The 14,479-nt window shown below is 41.3% G+C and overlaps 1 long non-coding RNA gene and 1 pseudogene across 1 annotated transcript in view; both read left to right on the forward strand.

The window, feature by feature from the left end:
- LOC145525555 (uncharacterized) overlaps positions 1-14,479 on the forward strand; it is a 48,557-nt gene that overhangs the window by 33,594 nt on the left and 484 nt on the right. Inside the window, exon 4 of the long non-coding RNA XR_014068288.1 lies at positions 12,797-12,994. This is a non-coding gene — a long non-coding RNA (uncharacterized LOC145525555). The remainder of the gene's footprint in view (positions 1-12,796; positions 12,995-14,479) is intronic.
- Positions 198-1,138, forward strand: LOC145526288 (olfactory receptor 5AK2-like; annotated as a pseudogene).

Consider the following 14,479-nt stretch of genomic DNA (forward strand, 5'->3'; position numbering starts at 1 on the left):
GGGTGGCAAGCTTCAACCACCTGCATGTTTGCCTTTAAAGTCCAAGTAAATTATGCCATAGAAAATACGCTTTGAGCCCACTGTAAAACCAAATATTATGACATTTCCAATTCCAGAATTAGTCTAAGACTCACAATGGCCTTCCCTTTTTCTGTTCTTCTTTGCCACTTTTCAGCTGATATTTAATTTTGTAAGCCATGGAACAGAACAATGGCACTGAAGTCACTGAATTCATTCTCCTAGGATTTGCTGGTCAACATGAGTCTTGGCGTGTCCTCTTCACAGTGTTTCTAGTGATCTATGTGGTCACCCTGGTGGGTAGCACTGGCATGATCCTCCTCATCAAGACTGACTCTTCCCTTCACACCCCCATGTAGTTTTTTCTCCAAAACTTGGCTTTTGTTGATCTCTGTTACACCTCTGCTATCATGCCCAATATGTTGCAGAATTTTGTGGGCACAAAAAAATCCATCTTATTCATGGGATGTATGGTGCAATTACTAGTCTATGGGACTTTTATAACAAGTGACAGCTACATCCTGGCTGCTATGGCAGTGGACCGTTATGTGGCCATCTGTAACCCTCTTCACTATCCAACAGTCATGTCCTGGAGAGGCTGCATTCAACTCTTGATTGGTTCATACTTCATGGGTTTCCTTAATGCTTCTGCAAACACAAGTTTTACTTTCTCACTGAACTTTTGCAAATCCAATAAAATCAATCACTTCTTCTGTGATGCACCCCCAGTTCTGGCCCTCTCATCCTCTAATATTTACTTGAACGTCATGCTCCCAGCAGCCTTTGTGGGTGTAACTTGACATTCACCTTGTCGGTCATCATCTTTTCCTGCGTATTTATTCTGGCTGCCATCCTGAAGATCTCTTCTGCCACAGGGAGGAAGAAAGCCTTCTCCACATGCGCTTCCCACCTGACAGCTGTCACCATTTTCTATGGGACGCTCTCTTACATGTATCTGCACCATCACACCACAGAGTCTCAGGAGCAAGAAAAAATGGCTTCTGTGTTTTATGGCATTATGATCCCCATGTTAAACCCCCTCATCTACAGCCTGAGGAACCAAGATGTGAGAGAAGCCCTAAAAGGGATAGGAAAAAAATACTTCAGGTTTAATCCTTGATTTCTAGCTCTCTGCAGCAACACCAGACTAACAGTGCCAGTTTTTAAGAAATCAAAGCAAAGAGCCAAACAACATAAAGTTTCTCAACTTATTAACATGGAACTGGAATTTAAAGTAACAAGGAGATAGCCACCTTACACGAATATGACTGGCAAAACCTGAAAAAGAATAATAATGCCTATTAATCGCTGTGATGTAAGGAAAAAGGATGCTCCCATGTATTGTTATCTCAGCATTCTTTCCTGCCACCTTTCTGCCCTGGGAGTAATTTCTCCTTCCACTGAATACCCATAGTGCTTCTCTTGTATCAATAAATATTATTTATTTATCACTTCCTATCTAAATTATTTATTAACTATAAGATCTTCACTGTCATTTATAAGCAGTTGAAATACACTTTCTTTCATGACCTTTTAACATCTGGTATAGAGCCTTAGATGCAGTAGGTAGTCTATGAATATTGAATGGACAGATGGATGGATGAATGATTATTAAAAAAACAATACTAGGAACAGCTTTCTAACTGGAAGTTATGTGAGGATATAGCCTACCATTATGGTCTCTAAATATCAGTCTGTGACTAGCAGCATTCAAATGACCAGTAAAAGTTTTTAAAGTGTAAATTACTACAACCCAGTCCTAGAGATATCAATTCAGTAATATTAGATGGAGCCCGATATCTTTAAGTATCTACATATATAGAATTGTAGATACTTTAATTACATGCTCCACTAGAAAGCAGTTTTTAAGAGGATAGGATTTAGAATCTTTCGGAATGTGGTTTATGTCCCAACCATGCCTTTCCCCAGAAGTGTTTTTTTGGAAGTTAACTGATTTTTCAAGCCTTGTTTCTCCTAGTAACACATATGTCATGAGATTTTTCAATGTGTTTGTTGGCTTCTTTGTTAAGAACAGAAAAGATAATGCATAGAAATTATAGTTCCTGGCACTCATAAATTCTAGATAAATGTTAAAAGTAATGAGTGGTGTGTGTGTGGGGGGGTGTTCAGTCACTCAGCTGTGTCTGGCTCTTTGCAGTCCTATAGACTATAGCCCACCAGGTTCTCTGTCCATGGAATTTTCCAGGCAAGAATATTGGAGTGGGTTGCCATTTCCTAATCCAATGAGTAGTAACAAAGACTATTTCAACATAGGTATGACAGATATTACAAGAACAACCTCATCACACACACACACTCAGTGTAGATAAGAACTCTCTTAAGATTTGCAACATGAAAACTTTCCCCTCTGGGGAACTCCTCTCTCTTTCAGCAGAAGACTAACTATTAAAGGTGTTCTCCTTTGATCCTGTCTCAGCACCTGTAGTCACAGACACTCAGGGGAACAAGCAGTAATCCCATAGACTTTAGCTATGAGCTCTCTCCGTGGGGAATTCATCTGGTGGAGAGCCAGCCTGCCCTAGTCTGGAAAGAAAATCTAAAAACAGATTGCATGTTTCCTATTTAGCTTTGCATAATTCTGGAATATGAGGATGAGAGTAAAATCTGTAGGATTAGAGCCAATATGCTAGCATAATTAATCCTAAAATTGAATAGAGCCATCTTATCATCAGAAAAAGAAACTACAAGTGGAGAGAGAAAATTACTAATGGCATCATAAATCATAGAATGGCCCTGAAGATGACAGCTAAAATATTAGCTAAAGATATTCCCAACTGAACATACACAACCCACACAGAATCTGAGCAATAAACAGACAAGGCCACGCCATGACTGAGACGGGCCGAGACAGGGAAAAGGGCCACCCTGAGAGTCTGTCTCATATGAGAGTGAGACAAGGACTCTTAGCAACCAGAACAATAGCTGAACATTCCCCTTTTCCAAATGAAATGAGTAAATACCCCTTCTTTACTCACTTTAATTTTCTCACCTCTTAGGTACAAATTATCAAAATATTCAATCACTGAATTCCTAAAAATAATTTCCTAAATCCTTCTTAGACTCACCCAGCGCAGGCCTAAGTCCTGTAGGAGGCCTTTGCCAGCTCCCCTTACCCAGCACTCTGGCCCCCCCAGGCTGCGCGCTCCCTTCCTTTGACTGTGTATGCGCTCCTGGTGCGTGTCGGCTGGTGGGCATAGGCAGTGCAAACCGGGCAGGCGCATCTATTATTTCTCTTGAACTTGACTTCTGTTGTTATCTGTTTTTGTTGCAAAAAGAAATTAATACGTGTCCATTTTTTTAATTGGAGGATAATTGCTTTACAATATTGTGTTGGTTTCTGCCATATGGCTTCCCTGGTGGCTCAGTCGGTAGTCTGCCTGTAATGTGGGAGACCCGGGTTCGAACCCTGGGTTGGGAAGATCCCCTGGAGAAGGGCACGGCAACCCACTCCAGTGTTCTTTTTTTTTGTCTAAAAAATTTAATCACGTTTATAGAGGTATGATTTACATTCAGTAAAATGTGTACTTTGTCATAGTACAAGTCAGTAATTCATGAGAAATGTATATTATTATGTAACCACCACCCAAATCAAAACATAAAATAGACATCACCCCCCAAAATCCCTTCCTGGTCCATTACAGTTAATCCCTTCCTCTATACTTATCCCCAGACATCCCCTGATCTGATTCCCCCCATTAAAGTTTGCCTTCTCTAGATTTTTTTTTTAACTGGAGGCTAATTACTTTACAATATTGTAGTGGTTTTTGCCATACATTCGCAGGAATCAGCCATGGGTGTACATGTGCTCTCCTTCCTGAACCCCTCTCCCACCTCCCTCCCCATCCCATCCCCCAATTCATCCCAGTGCAGCAGCCCCGAGCACCCTGACTCATACATCGAACCCAGACTGTGGGAGAAGGCGAGGGTGGGATGATTTGAGAGAATAGCATTGAAACATGTATATTATCATATGTGAAACAGATCACCACTCCAGTATTCTTGCCCAGAGAATTTCATGGACAGAGGAGCCTGGTGGGCTACAGTCCATGGGGTCACAAAGAGTCAGACATGACTGAGTGACTAACTTTAACTTTCTGCCATACAACACCACAAATTAGTCATAACTATATGAATATATATCCCCTCCCACTTGAGCCCACTTCAAACTCCCCATCCCATCCCTCTAGGTCATCACAGACTGCCAGGCTGGGCTCCCTGTGTTATATAGCAGATTTCCACTAGCTATTTTTCATTATTTTTTAAATACAACTGGTTAAAAAATAAGTTGTATTTAAAAGTTTTTTCAAAGTTAAAAAACCTTAGCCCTACTTCCAACTCATCAACTTACTTAAATTGTTCATATAGCCTTCCAGATGGTGCTCTCTTCATGTAAACACATACACAGAAATATTTTAATTAAAAATCATTTCACACTCCACTTGTTTTTCTGCAAAATGCTTTACTCACTTAACAGTATGTCATTAACATTTTCCCTAAGAATAATATAGATCTCTCTTATACTTATTAGATGTTTCATGAAGGTACAAACTATGAATTAACTCTGATTTGTTTCAGTATCACCCTATCAATTGCCAAATTTTTGCTATTAAAAAAAAAAAACAGTAATGCATAGAATCTTTGTGTTTAAGGTAAACTTTTCCCACCTTATTTTATCAAATAAGGCTATCAGTCTGAGGTTGAGGGAACTTACAGGTCTATTAAACCACATATCTATTAAATATTAAATGGCAGTTCCAAGATTCAAATCTAGATTTTTCCAGCTTCAAAGCCTATCCATTTTTCATTGCAGGTAGTATAAGACAAAGCCTCAAAGTTGCTTTAAAAACAATGTAATAGGATGCAATGTAATTTGGACAATTTTAGAACATAGGTATTATTCATCCAATTAAAAGTCCCTTCCAGAATTCCCACTTCTGCTTGAGATAGAGTAACAGAAACTGGATTTACCCTCCTGCCGGAAACAAGAAAAGCTGGACAAAATATATGAAATACTAGTTTGCAAGACACTGTGCATCAGGCAGTAAAGCTAAAAACAAATAAGCCCTAAAATTTCCCCAGCTCTCTGTTTTAAGTTCTTAGACCACAGCGCAGCGAGGGAAGACTCAGGAAACGTTTAGTGGACTTCCTAAAGGAAATGGAGCTGAAAATCTGGAGAGGGCAAGGCAACTAAAGTTTGCATAATAGAATGCTGAAGAAAGTGAGTTGTGCAGAGAAAGCACCCCGGGATCTGCAGAAGATCCCTCGTCAGTTACTTGGAAAGTGCGCGTGTTAGTTGCTCAGTTGTGTCCACTCTGCGAACCCAGGGACTACAGCCCGCCAGGCGCCTCAATCCACGGAATCTCCAGGCAAGAATACTGGAGTGGGTAGCCGTTCCCTTCTCCAGGGGATCTTTCTGACTCAGGATTAAACCCGTATTTCCTGCAATGCTGGTGGATTCTTTACCATTTGAGCCACCAGGGAAGACCATCAATTACTTAGCTGAGTACTAATCAGTACACACACGAGGAAATAATTTGAGGGAGGGAAAGAAACTGAATAGATTACAGATGACAGTGCTTGATGCTCACACAAGGCTGGGAATACCGTCTGTTCTCACCACCCAAATGAGAGAATCTCAAGATTCATGATGCGTTGCATTGGGTAGAGCACGCAGAAAGGACCTGCCAGAGGGGCCCTGAAATAAACCCTGACAAATCTGCAGGGCAAGACTCAGACGGATCAGGCAATTTCCAAGTAACTTAATGGTGCTCCAGAACAAAGCGCAAGAATATGTATAAGTATGTGAAAATACCTAGTAACACACTTGTTAAAATTCACATGCCTGTTATCTAAGAAAAAATTACCATACATGCCAAAAATCAGGAAAACATGCCGTAAGGAGAAGAAAATTCAGTGGTCAAAACCGACCAAAACTGCCAAAATTGTCAGAATTAGCAATCAAGGACATAGAAGCAATTATTCTAACTATGCTCCATATGTTCAAAAAAGACATGTGAAGGACAAGCTTGGAACCATAGTGTCTGATGATCTAAAAAAATCAATTACATTGACCGGGATTAACTAGAGATTAGACATTCCAAAAGAAATGGCTGGTGATCTTGAAGACGTAGTAATTGAAACTACTCAAAATAAGAGAAAAGTGGCTCAAAAAGATAAATGAACAACACAGCAGAGAGTCGTGGGACACCTTCAGGAGGGCACATGTGTGTGCAACTGGAAGCCCTGAAGGGCCAGAAAAACAGGTTTGGTATAAAAAAAATTTTTAATTAATGCTGAAAACTTTGAAATTTGATGAAACTATAAAACCATACATTCAATAATCACAAAAAAATCCCAAGCAAAAGAAACACGCAAAAACTACACCAAGGCACATCATAATCAAATTTTCCAAAACCAGAAATAAAGAGGAAATCTTAAATGCATCCAGAGAAAAAAAAGACACAGTATGAGCCATAGAATAAAAGTAAGGATAAAAACAGATTTCCTCCCATAAACAATGCAAGTGAAAACTGGGTTGACTGCCATCTTAAAATGCTTTAAAGAAAAAAATGCTTTTCTAATAGACTAAATAATTTCATATCCATCCCTTTTTTTAACACTCATGCACACCCATGAATCCTTCTGACTTTCAGTGAGCTGGAAAAGTGCCCATATAATGTTAAATCACTTTTCACCTTTCATTTAAGTTGTCTTCCAGGTAATTGGTAGCTCAGTGGTAAGGAATCCGCCTGTCAATGCAGGAGACCTGGGTTTGATCCGTGGGTCGAGAAGATCCGGGTCGAGAAGATCCCCTGGAGAAGAAAATGGCAACCCACTCCAGTATTCTTGCCTGGGAAATCCCATGGACAGAGGAGCTTGGCAGGCTAGAGACTGGGGTCACAAAAGAGTCAGACACGAGTTAACAACAATAAACAACAAGCCAGGTGGCTTAATTTTGGAATCATTAAAAGCAAATTAAAATGATTGACAATGTTTATGTATTATCCCACCATGATTAAAGCAAGTCTAGCCCTGTGATATTCCGGTGTAACATCCTGCCCCGCCTCCCACTATCTTCAGAACTGCTGGAAAGAAGATACCAAATTTTGTTCATTTATATACATTATAGACTTTTCTCAAGGAAGCATCTTGCCTAAAGATTGAATTGAAGCAAAATTGTCACTTATTTTCTTGCTAAAAGGTTACTTATAGCTGTGAGTCTTTATTTATCAAGATATTTGAAAGAAACAGAGATGACTTAGCTTGCATTATGCTCCATTTACCAAATTCTTATTCTGACTTTAATGATAGAGTGTCAGTTATAAGGTTATCGATGTTCATGAAGATAAGACTTTTAGTGGTTTATCAGATCAATGTATTGTTTTCTCATCTAAAGGCAATTTCCTAAGCCGCCCATTGATTCCCTAAAGCTATTTGTCAGAGCCAGACAGGAGACGCTATAAGTGTGCTCACATCTGAAGGTTTAGCAGTTCCTACTACAGTACATAAAAATAATAAACACTGCTAGTCAGCCCCAGATTTGGACCCCATAACTCCTAGAACTATCAAAAATGCTGCTAAAAAAGAAAAACAAAAAAATGCTGCTGATGTAATTGCAGCTATTGTCTCTTAGAATTTCCTCATTATTCCTTTTCATTTTTGTTACCTGTCACGGGGTTAGCTTTCTTTTTCTATGTGTTTTTCTTCAGTCAAAATAAGTGATATCTGTTCCTGTAACTGTAGGAATCCACAATCATCATTTTTTTCAATTTTCCTCTTTTCTCGTAAACAACACAAGGATCAAAATAATTTAAAAGTACATTGTGGGGCGCATTTCTTCATTCATCTGTTTCCTGCCTTGTTCCTAGAGAAGCTTAAAGTGTATTGTGGGCTTTCCGAACATAGTGTTTTTAAATTTTATTAAAGAAACTTCAACCCACCATAATAACACAAAGCAGTTTTTATCAGATGCCAATCTATAAAAGTGATTTTAATGTTGAAACACCTATTAAATAAGTGGACAAAACATCCTAATTGAGGCAAATTATTCTATAAAACTTCATCATAGTTGGTCAGAAATTGAGGTAGCTTCAGTTCATGCTGCTGCTGCTGCTGCTAAGTCGCTTCAGTCGTGTCTGACTCTGTGCAACCCCATAGACGACAGCCCACCAGGCTCCCTCGTCCCTGGGATTCTCCAGGCAAGAATACTGGAGTGGGTTGCCATTTCCTTCAGTTCATACTAGCACCATAATCCTCTGACTTATAAAAAAGTGAAAGGTAAGCCTTCAGTTCAGTCGCTCAGTCGTGTCTGACTCTTTGTGACCCCATGGACTGCAGCATGCCAGGCCTCCCTGTCCATCACCAGCTCCTGGAGTTTACTCAAACTCATGTCCATAAGATGCTGCAAAATCGTTTGATGAAAGAACCCTTCAATCTTAAGATTCCCTGGACAGATGCCATGGAGGCTCTTCCTTCATGCAAGAAAGTTTATCATAGGACTGGAGAAAGAATTATGATTAGCTAATATTAGTACTGGCTTTCTACCTGCCAGCATATACAAAATGCTTTATCGGGACTTCCCTGGTGGTACAGTGGGTGGGACTCCGCCTGCCAAGGCAGGGGATGGAGGTTCAATCCCTGAGCCGGGAAGACTCCACATGCCACGGAGCAGCTAAGTCTGGGCCACCCAACTACTGAGCCCAAGCTCTAGATCCTCCCAGAGGCAGCTACTGAGCCCAGATGCCACAATTACTGACCCCCCCACCCTGTGCTCCCAACAGGGGAACCACAGGAATGAGAGGCCCGTGCCCCACAGTGAAGAGGAGCCGCCACTCGCCACGACAGCAGAAAGCTCCAGGGCCCCAGCGAAGAGCCAGGAAGCCAAAAATAAATAACAAATAAATATTTTTTAAAAAGGAAAATGCATGACCTCATTGAACTTTGACACACTCATCCCCATTTTTAGATTGTCAAAAATTTATAATCTGTATTTTCACATTATATAACTCAGAGGAAACAACCGAGCAATCCACATAACTAAGTTGTGGAACCAGGATTTCCATTTAATCCCAGAGCCTGTGCTCTCGACTAAAGGAAAGTAACTTAACGGGAATATTTTTTTCTGAGTTGCATGTCGCTTTGTTTCCACATTTTCTATGGAGCTGTAGTTTACACAGAGTAAAATGAGCCATTCTTAGTCACATCACTCAGAAGTCTGCATCCTGTGAGTAGCTGGCTCAGAGTTCACGGGCCTTTTAACAGAGCTATTATAAGCACATCCGATCTTTTCATTATCCTTCTGCATATCCAATGCCACCAATCACTTTTTCTGTGATGAACTCCCAGTGTTTGACATTCTGTGCTCCTGTGTTTATCAGGATGGCAATCACTGCCTTCATGGAGTTTAACTTGAGCACAGAGTTGGTTGTCATGTTCGGCAGTCAAATTCTCCTACTCGAACATGCTGGCTGATTTCCTGATGATGCCATCAGGCAGGAGGAAAGATTAGCTACTGTGGCTGCCACCTAACAGTGGGCACCGTCTCTCCTGTAAACCCTCGCTTGTGCGTACTTACAGCCTGATTCTAACAAGGCCATGAAACTGACCTCCGTGTTCCACAGCACTGGGATTTCCATGTGGAACCCTTGATCTACAACTCAGAACATAAGGAAGTGACAGAAACACTGATCATGAAAGCAAAGAAATATTCATGAACTAGACCACATTTTCTAATATTAGGCTCAAAGAAGCATCCGGGTAGGTTTTTCACAAGATGCTATATGCCTGGAGCAATTTTTCTGGTAGCTTCAAAAACATATTGCCCTCCCTAAATCTCTAAGTTACATGAAAGACTATCAAATTTTCACAGAGATGGATTTATCTGGAGAGACAAGTTTACCCTTCTGCCTGATGAGCAAGACTCTCTTGCTAGTGACTGCTCTTTATAAAAAACTGTGAAAATCAGCCATCGATATGCTACAGCAACATCATTCAAAGAGGATTTAAAGACCAGCTAGTGCAGTACCAACCTGAGAGAAGCAACGTTCGCTTCCAAGGAGAGTTACAAGTAAAGGGGGAGCTTCCTGTGCTCTGGGAAAGCAGACAAAAGTCCCCAGAGGCGCTTGAGGTGAATTGGGGAGCGAAACAATAAGAAGAAAATGTTAAGCACATCCCATGGAAGTTCGTCACTGAGCGGAATCTCCAAGGGCAGTCAGCCATAGGAAACTCTCCCCGGATCCTCTGAGTGTAAAACATTCATATTATCCCATCACTATCCAGAGACCCTCAGCCAAGAGCTAAAGCCATCAGGGACCCCAGAGACAGAGGAGAATGTAGACTGACCAATATGTTGGCAGCCTTGGCCGGTAGAGAACTGCCATGCTGAAAACTCCCACCTGGTTCTGCCTTCTGTTAATAGTATTAAGTCTAAAAGCATCCTGCCTAGTCAGTGGCAAAGCTGGCAAAACAAGGGAACACTTCTCTCTCTCCAACATCACAAAATCTGACAGCTGTCAATTCAGAAAACTGCCAAGAAAATTTGTCTCGGTCCAGCATTACTCAAAATGGAGACCAGAAAATGTATTCTTACAGCTCAGTGTGAAATTCCAAGGTCAAGTAGTGGTAAAAGTTAGACCATTTCCTGAAATTTTTAGACAACAAGACCCTTTTTAATCTATGGACTATTTGCTCTATTGTCTCAGTTGTAAAGTGCACATTTCTTTCATGCTTTAATATTTCTGATATTAGGATTACTTTAATATCCACAAGGATATCCAACCAGTCCATCCTAAAGGAAATCAGTCCTGAATATTCATTGGTAGGACTGATGTTGAAGCTAAAGCTTCAATACTTTGGCCACCTGATTCAAACAGCCAACTCACTGGAAAAGACCCTGATGCTGGGAAAGATTGAGGGCAAGAGGAAATGGGGACAACAGAGGATGAGATGGCTGGATGGCATCACCGACACAATGGACATCAGTTTGAGCAAATTGCAGGAGATAGTGATGGACAGGGAAGCCTGGTGTGCTGCAGTCCATGGGGTCACAAAGAGTCAGACACGACTGAATGACTGAACAACAACAAAATTATAAGACTGATGGTGAATCATTCAATTTATTTAGTACAATAAAGGCGATACATTTTAATAGCTTGGAACTGATGTTCCCTATATAGCAGACTTTGAAAAATACCTGTTTTAAATAAAATAAAAAGCTGACTAAATGTTTTTATAAAATTAACTAGAGTAGACTATTGAAGTACTTGCTAGGAAACATCACTTGAAGAAGATCTTCAGCTCTAAACAGAATACCACATTTGTATAAAATCATTTTCTGTTCAGTCATGAACATAAGTGATTTAGGGATTTCTACTAGGAAGCAAATCAAATACTGCTTCAGTTATTGTGTATGCTAAATGTCTTTATTTCTTTAAAAAGGATCCGATGATTCAGGCTGGCCATTTCACACAATCTACTTGTTTTGTTGTATTCCTAGTCCTTGAAAATACATATTACTGTCATTATTTAATACCACAATATGAGTCACCTTTCTCCCTCATCTAAGGGAAATGAACCTTGTAAACACTTTCTGGAATCCCAGCTCATGTTTACCCAAAGAGTGGACTTCCAGATGTGATCCACTTCTGTTTCAAGAATGGCTGGAAACGTCTTCGCTTGACCTCTCCATGACCCTTCCACACCATCAGGATGCAACCAGTGCCTTCAAAGAGCCAACTTGCTCCTAGTTGCATTCATTGGATAGGACTGCTGTAACAAAGCATCACAAATTAAGTATCTTAAACAGTTTCAAGAATGGCTGGAAACGTCTTCGCTTGACCTCTCCATGACCATTCCACACCATCAGGATGCAACCAGTGCCTTCAAAGAGCCAACTTGCTCCTAGTTGCATTCATTGGATAGAACTGCTGTAACAAAGCATCACAAATTAAGTATCTTAAACAACAGAAACTTAAGATTCCACAGTTCCAGAAGCTAGAGGTCTGAAATCAGGGCATTGGCAGAATTGGTTCTTCTGAGTTGTGAGAGGAGCCATCCCAGGCCTTTCTCCTTGGAGCAGAGAGAGCTGTCCTTGGGTTCACATGCTGTTCTTTCTGTATATGTGTCTCCAAATTTCCCCTTTTATGCGGACACCAATCACTGGATTAGGACCCACACTAATGACCTCATTTTCATTTGATTAAAGTCTCTGTAATGACCTTATCTCCAAATAAGGTCACATTCTGATGTACCAGGGGTTAGGACTTCAACACATGATGTTTGAGAGGAAACACAGTTCAACCCATAACATCTGCTCAATGAGGGGTTCCCAACCTCCAGTCCATGGACCATGGACCTCCAGGCCGTGTTTCATGGCCTGGGAGGCACCAGGTTGCTCAGCAGGAGGGTGAGAGGCAAGTCAAGTTTCACCAGTTTCTCCATCGCTCACATTACTGCCTGAGCTCCAGCTCCTGTCGACCCGCGGCGGCACTGGATTCTCCTAGGAGATTGAACCCTATGAACCGCATATGTGAGGGATCTAGGTGGTAGGTTCCTTATGAGAATTGTCCTGAAACCATCCCCACCCCACCCAGGTCCATGGGAGAATTGTCTACAAAACCAGTCTCTGGTGCCAGAAAATCTGGGGACCGCTGTTCTCTAGGCAAGACTGCTCAGGTCTTCAGGACACTAAGAATCTTATAAACATTTAGACCTAAGGCAAACCCACATCAATCCTCACTCCCTCTCCCTTTCTCTGCAGATGAGTCTCTGTGTGACAATGGGACCTGTCATGACATTCCAGAATTATTGGAATTACATCTTCTCCTGGCCAGGATGACTCTCCCATCCTTCAGAAAGAAGTGCGCTCTGGTTAACAAATCCAGACTGGAGACTCAGAGAGAACTGAGCCCCAATATAATCTCAAGAGGGTGACAAGCATAAGGAAGATTATAAGAAGGTGAGAGATTGCTACTATAAAAAGCTCAATTTCAAGCTTAACCACAACCTCCAATAGCACAAACCTGAAATCTAAAATTCTACAATAATAACCAATAATGATGATAATTATAACAACTGTTTATTGAAAAGTTGCTGGAATAGGTATTTTATATGCATGGTTTTACTTAATTTCTACCACTGTATAAGACTGATATTTTTAAGTAAAATTTGAGTCTCTTTATGTAAGTAAAGAGACTCTCACTGACCCTGGCACATGGTATGTGTTTAGTCACCAAACATTAATGTACATGCCCATTTTACAGATGAAAAAACTGAGCTGCAGAGACACCTAGGATTGCACTGTGAGAGATGTAGCCTGTATTTGAATCTAATACAGGAGTATGTTGAATCTAATGAAGGAGGAATCTAATACAGGAATGAACCTAATACAGGAGGACTCCAAAATTTGAGATCTTATCTAGTAAACCATGCTGCAGCCCACATATATCCCTGGGTCACAGAAGTTCAAGATTATATAAAACTCCAGAAACATCCACCAGGTCCTCTGTCCTTTCCGAGTCATTGGAGCCTTTTATAGCTGCCCCTATTTAGTCTCCAGGGGGCTTCCCTGGTGGCTCAGATGGTAAAGAGTCTCCCTGCAATGCAGGAGACCCAGGTTCAACCCCTGGGTTGGGAAGATCCCCTGGAGAAGGGAAAGGCTACCCACTCCCACTCCAGTATTCTTGCCCGGAGAATTCCATGAACAGAGGAGCCTGGCGGGCTGTAGTCCATGGGGTCGCAAAGAGTCAGACATGACTGAGTGACTAGCAGCTGCAGCTGCTATTTAGTCTCCAGAGCTTGAGAAACGCTTTTTTAAGATTAAAGTAGGACTTCAGAAATGGGATCTGTGAGCTTCCTCTTTTCCCAGGGTTCCTGTCCTTTGCACACACCCAGATAGTTCCAGAAACTCTTCATAAGCACCAGGAATGGTCCTGGATGTTCTTCCTGAACTCAGGTGGCCCAAGGCTCCTGCTTCCCAAGAGCTAAGTGGCCGGTAAAAGGAAATCATCCCCTGACCCAGAGAAACCCAAGCAGATATTTCAATTGCATTTACTTCCTGTTTCCCAGAACCTAGCAGTCCTGGGTGCTACAGAACCCTGGCTCTGTGCTTGCTCCAAAGACTCGAGTACCCTAAGTCAACACGGTCCTGGGGTCTTCAAAGTTAGCTTGTTAGGAGTTTCTTCAATTTAAGAGAGCCGTCTTAGCATAGCTTCTCCGGTAAGGAAGATCAGAGTAAAATGTGGCCTTTCCCTCCACCACCAATAGCTCCCTAAAATTTGCGTCATCAATATAGTAAACTCTGTGGCCCAGCCAAGCAAAACATGTGAAAGTTTTCAAAGATGCATCCTCTTACTTTGACATCAACCGGTGAATGTACCAGACAAGACCGTAAGATCTACCCATAGAGTTGGCTAATTGAGGAAGGGCCCTCTACTTGGCTAGT

Source organism: Giraffa tippelskirchi, chromosome 11, assembly GCF_054371585.1.
Source record: "Giraffa tippelskirchi isolate mGirTip1 chromosome 11, T2T-mGirTip1v1.2.pri, whole genome shotgun sequence".
Lineage (NCBI taxonomy): Eukaryota > Metazoa > Chordata > Mammalia > Artiodactyla > Giraffidae > Giraffa > Giraffa tippelskirchi.